The following is a 12187-nucleotide window of genomic DNA, read 5'->3' on the forward strand; positions in this document are numbered from 1 at the left end:
TTTTCATCATACAACTTCTTTCACATGTTCACATGTTTGGACTTTTGGAATGAATTTTAATGATTGAGTGCAGTTATCAGTCATTTTATGCCACATTACTTTATAAGTTGGTTTTGATAATTTGTTTAAGGTAGTTAAAGACATGTAGCAGAATATACACTCACTAGCCACTGTATTAGGTACACCTTGCTAGTACCCCCCTTTTGCCTTCAGAAATGCCTAATTCTCCTGGCATAGATTCAGCAAGGTGTTGGAATTTTTCCTGAGATTTTGGTCCATATTGACATGGTAGCATCACGCAGTTGCTGCAGATTTGTCGGCTGCACATCCATGATGTGAATCTCCCATTCCACTACATCCCAAAGTTTCCCATGGTTCACAGTGAAGATTTTCATCACATAACTTTTTTCACATGTGTTTGGACTTTTTGAATGTTAATGATTAAGTGCAGAATTCAGTCATGCACTACTTTGTCACAAGAAGTCTCTGTGGGGTGATTGTGCATACAGTATGTGCATAGTAACCAATCAACTTCTAGGTTTTATTGTCAAAGCTTAATTGAACAAGCTGAAGTTAGAAGTGGATTGGTTACCAGGCACAGCTGCACCAGATTATGTGTGCACCAGTTTTAGTAAATCTCCCACTTTATAACATAAAGTTTGTTCATATCTATTGGTATTATCATTACTATGAGTGTTAGAGCTAGTGCTATTCTAACACTATTTAGTGTGCAGCTTCCCCGATTTGTTTTCATTAGATAGACTAAGCATCAGGTTTTTTTTATTTCTTACTTTCATTGCAAAATGCATTGTAGGGAAAAGGGAAGATGAATTTAATGTGGGTTTTGGTGGTCTTAATGGTACAGTAGGCTTTAAATTGCAGGGTTATAAAAGCTGCTTTCAACTAATCTGAATCATTGTTTTAAATTGTTAACATAAAGAAAATAAAGACAGCAAAAATATACAATAAAAATGTAAAGTGACAGAAAAATATACTATTCTAATACATCTTAAAAAACAAGAGAAAATACATATACGAAAAACACTATGACCAATGCTCTCCAGTTTGGTTGCAGCTTGATTTATATACAATTTACACGTGGTTTTAGGTGAACTCCTGTTATTTTTTTATTGTACTGTGTATTTTCATGAAAGCTCATAAAAGTCCTGTCTAATAGAATAAAAAGTGCACCAAAAACTGCATGTAAAATGCAGGTACAATTGTTCTACACCCATGCTGCATCCAAACCGCAGTGCAACGATGTGAAAACATTGTGAAACACGTATGTACGCATGCACACACACATGAACACGCTGGAAAAAAGAAAAACTTTGTAAAAGCAATGAGCAAGCAGCTCATTGAACATAAAAAAAATCACATTTTTATGATTTTTTTTCACTACTGATTCAACTCATCACTAGTACGTAATGGCATTAAATTATAGTTTTTGTAATAAAACAGATACTTTAACTAATTTGCAGGCATGGGCCTTTTTGTGCAACATCTATTAAAATTACGTAAAGTATGAGGAATTTTAGAAAAGCACAGAAATCCACTAATATTGTAGATTGATAATGTGTATAACTGAATAAAGACACAAATTATTTTTTTTTTTTTTTAACAAAATTTTTGGTAACTAGCCCATATTTTGTGGGGAGAAAATTTCTGAAAATGAATTAATTTTAGGTATGATAGACATAAAAGTAAGAATGTCTTAAAGAATGCAATAAAATGTTAAATACAAAAAATCAAATAATTAAAAATAAAAATAGAAAAAAACTGTGAATAAATTATATCCTCAAGTTTAAACTTGCAAAAAAATGCTAAAAACCCCCAATATAAATGACAAATATCTGTAGAAGGAGAATCAAAAGTTCAGGTCCTACATTGATTTTTTTCTTTGTGCTCATAAGAAAAAGTTACTAATCTGTGATGTAAAGTTGTAATGTAACCAGGAGTTTCCATATAATGTAGCATACCTATCCCAAAAACACGTGCAGCTATGCCTATGGAAAATAAAGATTAATGCGCCTAGCACAGAAGGTATCCATCTCCTTGCAGTAAAAGAATTAAGCTCAATAACTTACAAACCACTAAATCCTGTATTGTTAGAGAAAACTTTCTTTTAACTGGGTCAGTTCTTAAACAATGATGTTTGGATGATGTCATATCCATTTTAACAAAGACCATATGCTAGATTTTGAAAACTGTAGACTTGTAATATGCCTTGGTTGTGTGTAAATTATTTAAAGATATCATTAGGAATGATATTCAAAAATATATGAAAACAATCTTATATCCTTTGTTATAATTACCACTTTACGACTGCCCGCCGCAGTTATTCTGCGGCAGGCAGGCGCTCCTGCGCAAACCGCCGTAGGTATACGTCGGTTGCGAGCAGGGAGCTAGGGGGTGAGAGCGCCGCCAACAGCGTGCTCCCGCTTGTCAGCGGGGAAGCCGATGCACGGGGCAGGCAGCTCCGATTGCTGCCTGACACCTGCGATCGTTCCCCGCTGAGAGAGAAGGACGGGCAGCTGTTGTAAACACTGCTGACTGTTCTTCTCCCTGGAATGATCATAGAGTCACTGTGATCCTTCTATATAGGATCACAGGTCTCTATGGTCATTTCACAAGCCACGCCCCCCCACAGTTAGAATCACTCCCCTAGGCTCACATTTAACCCCTTGATCACCCATAATGTTAACCCCTTCCCTGCCAGTGTCCTTATTACAGTAACAGTGCATATTTTTAGCACTGATTACTGTAGTAATGTCACTGGTCCCCCAAAAAGTGTCAAAAATGTCAGTCAGGGGTCCGATCTGTCTGCTGCAAAGTCGCAGTCCCGCTAAAAATCGCAGATCGTGGCCATTACTAGTAAAAAAAAACAATAAAAATGACATAAATCTTTCCCGTAGTTAGTATACGCGATAACTTTTGCGCAAACCAATCAAAATACGCTTATTGTGTTTTTTTTAACCAAAAATATGTAGCAGAAAATAAATTGGTCTAAAATGTTAAAAAGTTTTGATTTTTACATTTTTCTTTGGGAATGTTATATAGCAGAATGTGAAAAATATTGTTTTTTTTTTCAGAATTGTCGCTCTTTTTTTCTTTATAGTGTAACAAATAAAAATCGCACAGGTGATCAAATGCCACCAAAAGAAAGCTCTATTTGTGAGAAAAAAAGGACATCAATGTTATTTAGGTACAGTGTCTCATGACCGTGCAATTCTCCGTTAAAGTAAGGCAGTGCTGAATTGCAAAATATGGCCTTTAGGGGGGCAAATCCTTCCGGTCCAGAAGTGGTTAAAAAAAAGATTACCGTGTTAAAGGACAAAGCAGTAGAACTTGAATAGTCAACTAGAAGGAGCGATAATTCACCTGATACATATACACTAGTACCCACATTGTTAACAACAAGAGCCAAGTAGCCAATCAAGCCACCAGCATTACCTAAAGACTTTATAGAGTGAGTGGAAGCATAAAGAGAAATACAAAGCATTTGCTTTGGACGGATAGTATTTGTGGAACATTTGAAGCATGTGCTTGTTATATGGAGCTCAGTCTTTTGTGTTAAAGAAGGGAGCAGAAGAGGGACGAGGAGATACAGAGCTATGAAATAAAAAGTTAGTGGGGGCTCAGTGCTGGCTGTAAATTTGGGCATTAGAAAGGGGTGGAGCTACAGCGACACTGAAAGAAATGAAAATTGCATTTTATTTGAAAACACCTGACCATGTAAATGGGATCCAGTGGGGTGTGCACTAGATCCCCTGGAGGGTTTAACAAACTTCATCTTACGGTATACTTCTTCTTCAAATAGGTGACATCTTCATGTTATAGTGAGAGTTCCTTTTCAGCTGCAGCCATGACCTGGGTGTACTCAGCTGACAATTAGCTGTTCAGTAAAAGTGATCTGGCTGCCTCTACAGATGCCTTAAACAGTGGTGAGAAGAAGGGCTGCCCTCTCCCCCACTTGCGCCTGCATTGGCTCCTGGGTCTTCCAGGGTGAGCAGAAATGGCAGGGATAGCTAGATGCTGTAAACTGCTGATGCCAATCTTAAGAAAGACCCTGATAACCTTGTGTAATCATAATGAATAACTGTGGCCAGAATATCAATTAAAGGATTCTCCTCCAGACAAACTTGTCTGGTATGTGTTTCTGTTTATTATTGTCTTTTTTCTTTTATAATAACTTTTTCTGTAAATATGTTCTCCATTAAAATGATTTCTAATGCACTAAGCTAGAACATAAGCTATTCCTGTCTCTTTTAACCACTTAAGCCCCGGAAGATTTTACCCCCATTCCGACCAGGGGGTATTTTGCGATTCGGCACTGTCTGACTTTAACGGACAATTGCGCGGTCGTGCGATGCTGTACCTAAACTAATTTGACGTCCTTTTTTTCCCACAAACAGAGCTTTCTTTTGGTGGTATTTGATCACCTGTGCGATTTTTTGATCATGCGCTATAAACAAAAAAAGAGCGTCAATTTTGCAAAAATAACAATATTTTTCACATTTTTTTTATATGAAATTCCCCCAAAAAAAAAGTAAAAATCAAAATTTTTTTAAATTTTCGGCCAATTTGTTTTATGCTACATATGTTTGGTAAAAAAAATCGCAAAAAGCGTATTTTGATTGGTTTGTGCAAAAGTTATCGCGTTTACTAACAAAGGGAAAGATTTTTGTCATTTTTGTTGTTTTTTTTTTTAACGCGTAATGGTGGCGATCTGCGATTTTTTTGCGGTACTGCGACATTGGGGCGGACAGATCGGACCCTTGACTGACATTTTTGACACTTTTAGGGTTACCAGTGACATTTCTACAGTAATCAGTGCTATATATATATGCACTGTTACTGTAAAAATACACTGGCAACAGGGGCTATGTGTGTCCCTAGGGGCGTGCTTTCTACTGTGATTGGCTGTGGCTTGAGATGTATGAACAGTGATCAACGGTTCTACATAGTAGAACCGTATGATCATCATTCATACACCGGGGAGAATGACAGGTGGCTTGTTTACACAAGCTGCCTGCCTTTCTCCCTCTCCCCCGACGATCGCAGAGTGAGCGGCGGACATCGGGTCCGCCGGTCACACGCGCGGGGGGGTCCGTGACCGCGCGGGAGCGGGAGCGCGCCGCCGGCGGCGCGCGCTCGCTCCCCAGAGCCTCACAGGCTAGTGACGTATATATACGTCACTTTGCCTGTGAGGGGCTGACCGCCGCAGTATATTTACTTGCGGCGGTCGGCAAGCGGTTAAGAGTGCTACTACTGTATATAGCAGTCTCTAAAATATCCCTGTCTGATGTGACTGCATGTATTGCAGACATCTCTTAGAAGTCATGGTTGGTATTGCAGATATTGTGAATGTTTGTGTATCAGTTAAACATGTGATGGCAGCTATTTGATTAATAGGTTTCCTGCATAGTTAATTTAACCTAGTGTCAGTGAGCTCGGAAAAATTTGAGGCGGGCGAGGCCAAGAGAATTTTTATTACATATTGGCGGCAACATAATGAGATTTGACCTGCCATTTGTCACATATTGGTTTAGGTGATTGGGATCTGGCACCCCTATTGCCATGTATATGTATATATATATATATATATATATATATATATATATATATATATATATATATATATATATATATATATGTGTGTGTGTGTAGATAGATAGATAGATAGATAGATAGATAGATAGATAGATAGATAGATAGATAGATAGATAGATAGATAGATGGATAGATAGATAGATAGATAGATAGATAGATAGATAGATAGATAGATAGATAGATAGATAGATAGATAGATAGATAGATAGATAGATAGATAGATAGATAGATAGATAGATAGATAGATAGATAGATAGATAGATAGATAGATAGATAGTGTCACGTACCTGATCCGAGGCCGAGATGCAGAGAGGGCTCCCCTTGCGGCTGAGTGCGGCACACCCCTGGCGTTGAGACAGAGGGTGTAGCGCCCACGGAAGCACTGGTTGCCGGCAGCGTCCTGATGGTAGACAGGCGGTCTCTAGCAGAGTGCTGGGCAGGAATACACCGGACAAGGAGGAACCAGGAACAACCAGGCAGTAGGTGTAAGACCGGCCGGGGGTCAAACACAGGGCTCGGCAGGAAGCTGCAACAGGTGCAAGCCAAAAGGTATAGCAGGAAGGCCATAAGCAGACAAGTCCGTGGGAAAGCCAAGATCAGGTACTGGAGGGCAGGTAGACAGGAAGCAAGCAAGTCCATGAGCCAAGCCAAGATAAGATAACGGGAGAGCCAAACTGGAGCAGGGATGGTCAGACGAAGCCGGGGGTCAAAGCCAGGAGAGAGAGCAGACAGGTCAGGAACAAGCCGGGTCAAACTGGAATCCAGGAAGTAGCAATGCTCATGAAACAGGAAGAGCTGAAGACAATCCAGCAATCTGATGAGCTGAGCAGAGTCCTTTTATAGGCCAGTGAATTAGTCTATGGCCTGAGTCCATTGCGGCCATGGGAAGTACTCGCAAAGTTGCCAGTTGCAGCACAGCCATTTCACTGACAATGAGTCTATGGCCTGAGTCCATTGCGGCCATTGGAAGTACTGGCGGAGTTGCCAGTTGCAGTATGGCCGTTTCTCAGACAGATAGACAGATAGATAGATAGATAGATAGATAGATAGATAGATAGATAGATAGATAGATAGATAGATAGATAGATAGATAGATAGATAGATAGATAGATAGATAGATAGATAGATAGATAGATAGATAGATAGATAGATAGATAGATAGATAGATAGATAGATAGATAGATAGATAGATAGATAGATAGATAGATAGATAGATAGATAGATAGATAGATAGATAGATAGATAGATAGATAGATAGATAGATAGATAGATAGATTTATACTCACGCTAATGGGTGTGTGATTTACAGGTAGATAAATAACAAATTGAAAATAAGTGGACAATTAAACTAAATTTGTTTTTTTTTGTTTTTGAGAGATTGCTGCTCCTTTAAAAAGGTGAATGAAAAGGAAGCCTGTAATCAATAAGACAATGGTTGTGGTAACCACATCCCTTGGATAATAGCTACAAAGACGGGATAAAACCCAAGACCCACCTCCCAGTGTGGTTAAGGAATAGAGGGGGGAAGCGACAATAATGTTGGGACTTTCTCAGTACGATAATAGTCAGATATCGACAGAAATGTAAAATATAACAATCTTTATTGATATATACAATTTTAAAAGGACAAAAAGGACAAAAAAGAAGAACAATGTTATGCAGAGAGGTACTGTATCAGAGCCTATAAATAATCATATGAGCATGTATATGGTTTAATTTATCCAAACAAAAATGGACTTTCAAAGTCCATTTTTGTTTGGATAAATCAAACCATATACATGGTCACCCTGATATGGAAGGGTTTGGTCACCCTGCCATAGCAGTCACTGTCAGTTCACCCTACACTACATTACGGTCACCCTGATATGGAAGGGTTTGGTCACCCTGCCATAGCAGTCAGTTAACCCTACACTACATTACGGTCACCCTGACACTTCACACTTTCCCTACAGAAACTAAATTTTTGCATCTAACTAAAGTGTAAAAGAGCACCCTAACTACACTAGATATCCCTTTCCTCACACTAATAAATGCTAAATGACACTTTTAAAGTAAAATTAACAGAACTGCTTCCACTCTCTTCCATGTCCCTGTATAACAATGCTAGGAATTTGGCGGGGGCTATCTTATATACTGGGGGGCGTATTCACTAATGATTGGACTATGGACCCCCTAGTCACTCCAATCACATTCCTAGCATTCTCCTGCCCCCTCAATTGGCTTTTGCTAATGGTTCTGGTCCAATCACGGGCTTTTAAAGCCCATTTCCTGAACCATTGCATTTTGGTCGGTTCTGGTTGCCGAATTCCGAACTTTTTCAACAAAAAGTTCTAAATTCGGCCGAACCTCAAACAACCAATGTTCTGGTCGAACCGATGGTCGACCCGAACCGTTCGATCATCACTAGTAAAGAGTGCTCTGACTGATATTCTTTTTTTTTTTCAATAGTTTTTATTGATTCCTTACTTTTTTTTATTTGTTCAATAGTTTTATTTATTTCTTACTTCACAGAGATTCTTATTAAATACTATTATCAATACACATAAATCAATCTCATATACATAGCATTAAACTCATATCTTCATTAAATCAAATGTCCAAAAAAGTCCATCATTATACTGTAGGTGATCTGCTTAGTGAATATTAGGGTTCCATCGTCACCTTAAGTACTGTAGTGCCAAGTGCTGTAAACATAAATTGGTGCAATCCCCGCTCCTCTCCTGTGTGTCCACTCACTCAACAGCTGCCACAGACTCCCATGACAGAAGTCTTTGCACTTTCTAAATTGTCTCAAATTGCTGGGCTTTGCATTTTGTCCCTCCCATGGGATGTTATCAAAGGTTATCCTTTGATAACGTTCCGTGGGAGGGACAAAACACGTCAGTGGGTGGTGATTTTAGATCCGGCCGATAAGACGCAAGTCGTGGTGCACTTCCAGTTCCGGTTTTTCATGCCTGTATTATTTTCATACAATGTGAGTGGAATTACCTTGTTTTTTATTATGCCTAAATAGACAGAATTATGCTATATACTCTTCCCTTTCTTTACCATTTATACCACATATGAATAAATCTTTATCTGCAAATAGAGAGCCAAGTTGGAGGACTACAAAGCCCAGCATTTTGAGATGATTTTAAAAAGCACAAAATACTTCTGTCATGGGAGTCTGTGGCAGCTAGTGAGTGAGTGGGCACACAGGAGGGGAGCATGGATTGCACCAATTTATGTTTACAGCACTTTAAATCACGATGGAATCTTATTATTTACTAAGAAGATCACCTATAATGATAGACTTTTTTGGACATTAGATTTATTAAAGAAAATATATGAGTTTAATGATATGTTAATGATATTGAGATTAATCAGAATATCAGTGAGACCGCTCTTTACACAAATGCACAGGCAGAATCTTCTACTTGCTGTCTATTAGATGCAGCTTTTACTGTTTTTGACCAATGGTTCTTATGTATTTAGGTCTGATGTACTCAGGCTGCAGAGACATAACCTGTACTCAGTTGTGATCTGTTATGTCTAAGGGTACTGCTACGTTCCAAATACTGTTATATTTAAGATGGCACATGACACATTGGTTTGCAGGGGGTGTGTGTCAAGACATGTGGGATCATTGGAGGAGAGCAGACCGGGTTCTCAGCATAGCTAGAGAACTGACCATGATGTGCTCTCCTGCTTAGTGTGGTCAGTTTTTATTAGGTAACAGGCTTTCACACAAAATGAATCAATACTAAGAGAACAGGGTACTCCTTTATGCAAGTACATGGTACAGCAGGCACATTTCAGAAATATGAAATGTTGGAGTAACGTATTCTTTAAGGGATCTATTTATAAAGAATTTGCTGGATGATTGATACAAGTTGTCATAAATCAACCCCCATAGTTTGTGCAATATTGTTTATTTTCTAAGATCATCAGCCCCTTCTAGTGGTCATAATGTGGTACTTTGCTAAAATACCTCAATCAGAAAATGACCGCATTATGGCTCTTAGATGGAGCTGATCATTATAGGAAAAAACATTAGACAAAATATCGGGATAATTTGTTGACAGAGGATTGCTTGTGACATTATTCAATTTTTTATAAACAAATGCCTAAGTGTTGTCCATTTTTTTCACCATAAATCTTTTTTGTTTTGTTATCAAAAAGTAAAAAACAGAGAAGAAACAGCATGGTGCAATATGCTGCATTAGCGGTATGTCATATGGATAGGTGAAGTACATCCACAATAAAGCATTTTTGCAGTGTTGTTCAATGGTAATGGAAATGCGCTGTAATGCAATATAAATATTAATGCCCAACACACTATTTTTACAACCAAAACAATAGATTACTGTTGAAACCCATGAATTTAGGTTTTTGGTGTTATTAGTGCCAAAACACCATAGCCTAACATCAAATTCATACAGAGACCAGGATGCACCCTACCAAAAAATATTTCATTTTTCAAATGTGACATTTTTGTAACTAGAAAAACTAGGTTTTAGGTTATTATCAGTAGTAGGGGAACCAGAGTCTTTGGGGTCACTGAGGACAACATTTTCCTTAGGTATCTCCCCCAAAACATGTGTAACTCTTGGGTTTGTGAGTGATGAAACCCACCCCTAAAAACCTGCCCCAAGCCCTCCACCTCCACAATGCTATCATTGTAACCCTCCTCCATCTCCTTCTCTTCATGCTCCTCTTGGGCTTGCTGTGGCCTTATATGGACAAAGTCTGGATAATGTGGGCCCTGAGACACCAGCAGGACCTCCTCTTCCTTCTGCTCCTGTGCCTTCAGTGTCCAGTCTAATACCCCCTGCAGTGTATGTGTGTTACCTCAAATGGTGATAAAACAGTGAATGCAGCCTGAATGAGGAGCTAATGAGGTGAGGAAGAAAACTTAGCTCCTCCGAGTCTGTACTGTGCCATAATTGTACAGGTACTCATTTATGACCCACTGATGCATATGTAGTTGCTGCAACAAGCCAATGTAGAATTTCATCTGATTGGCATATTAAATATTAGGCAGTTTGTGGGCAGATGGAGTTCACACTAAGTTTCACCTGAAATGGCTACAAACTCTTTTACAAACTTTAGTTCACTGCCAAGAATCAGTAGGAATATATAGCAGAAATAAAAATTAGACTAAATATAACACACTATATAACTGTGTGCTAGCACACTGCAATATAAACCTTGCTCTCCCTGCAACGCTGTCAGTTGTCTCTCTTTCTCACTAAAGCCATGTTCACACTGGTGCGACATGGGATTTGACTTGTGAGAGCACAAGTCACATGACATGTCAAATAAATAAAACAAATAAAAATAAATATTATCCCGGTGTGTAAGCCACCCATTACTCAACTGTATATACTATAGAAAGGGCAAAGTCGGATCAGAAGTTGCACAACTTTTATGTCGAAGCAGTGTGAACCTGGGCTAATCCAATACACTGATGAAGAACTGAGGGAAAATCAGCCTTTGTATGGGTTGGGTTGGGATTTGGCTGGGCAAAGTCTTGCACCTAACCTAACCTAACTAGCTGCCTAATCGTCCCAAGGAAAGAGATACACTGCTCAAGGTAATGGGAAGCTTGATGACCAACAGCGTTGCTCCCCCCGGCTCGCCTCCGTGGACAGTCAATAATGAAAAGAAATGGCTGCACTCAGATGTGGTCAAAATCCAGGTTTATTGGACATGCCAATGTGGCAAAAAAGTGGCAAGGTAGACGCGTTTCACACACTAATATGTGTGCTTAATCATTACAACAAATGATTAAGCACCCATAATAGTGTGTGAAACGCGTCTACCTTGCCACTTTTTTGCCACATTGGGATGTCCAATAAACCTGGATTTTGACCACATCTGAGTCAAGCCATTTCTTTTCATTATTGCCTAATCGTCCCACCAGAATTTCAGGGTTCTAGCAACTTATCTAGTCCTTTGGATGGACATGGTATTCACTTACTAAAAGAGGCCTATTGTATGCTCTACAAAGATGTAATCTAGTTAAGGGGTTCTAATGAATTCTTTATTATTTTATAAGCTGGTCAATTGTCTGGCAGAGTAAATCAGTGTTCTGCAGAGAACATTCAATTTTAAGTAAGCAAAGCACTCATCACTATCGATAGATGTGTCTTTTTCAACCTCATTAACAACGTGACTATTTGAATATTTTGACCCAGTATCCCTGGCTGCTTCACTGAAAGAAAAACATGAAAAGGCAGTTTTCTTTCACTCTGACTCAAGTTAATACTGACAGGATCTGTTATCAACTGAAAAGTATAAAAATGATTTTAGAAAATACTTCTAGTAAAGTCTCATTATTTCACTAGATGACTGTCTGTGCCAAAGCAGAACAAGTCGCATCCTCCCATACCTTTGTAAATGTGTCAAAAGTATTTTTTTCTGTTCATTTTTTACGGTTTATGAACCATTTTCACTGCTTATTTATACAGTATATTTTCATGTCATGCATTTAAACATTAAAAGAAATGTCTGCATATAGCTGAAGGCTATATAGCAACATACCAATTTAACTTGATAGGTGTAGCATTTTCGGTATCTGAAGCTACATACC

Source organism: Pelophylax lessonae (genome assembly GCF_965119305.1).
Source record: "Pelophylax lessonae genome assembly, chromosome: 2".
NCBI lineage: Eukaryota > Metazoa > Chordata > Amphibia > Anura > Ranidae > Pelophylax > Pelophylax lessonae.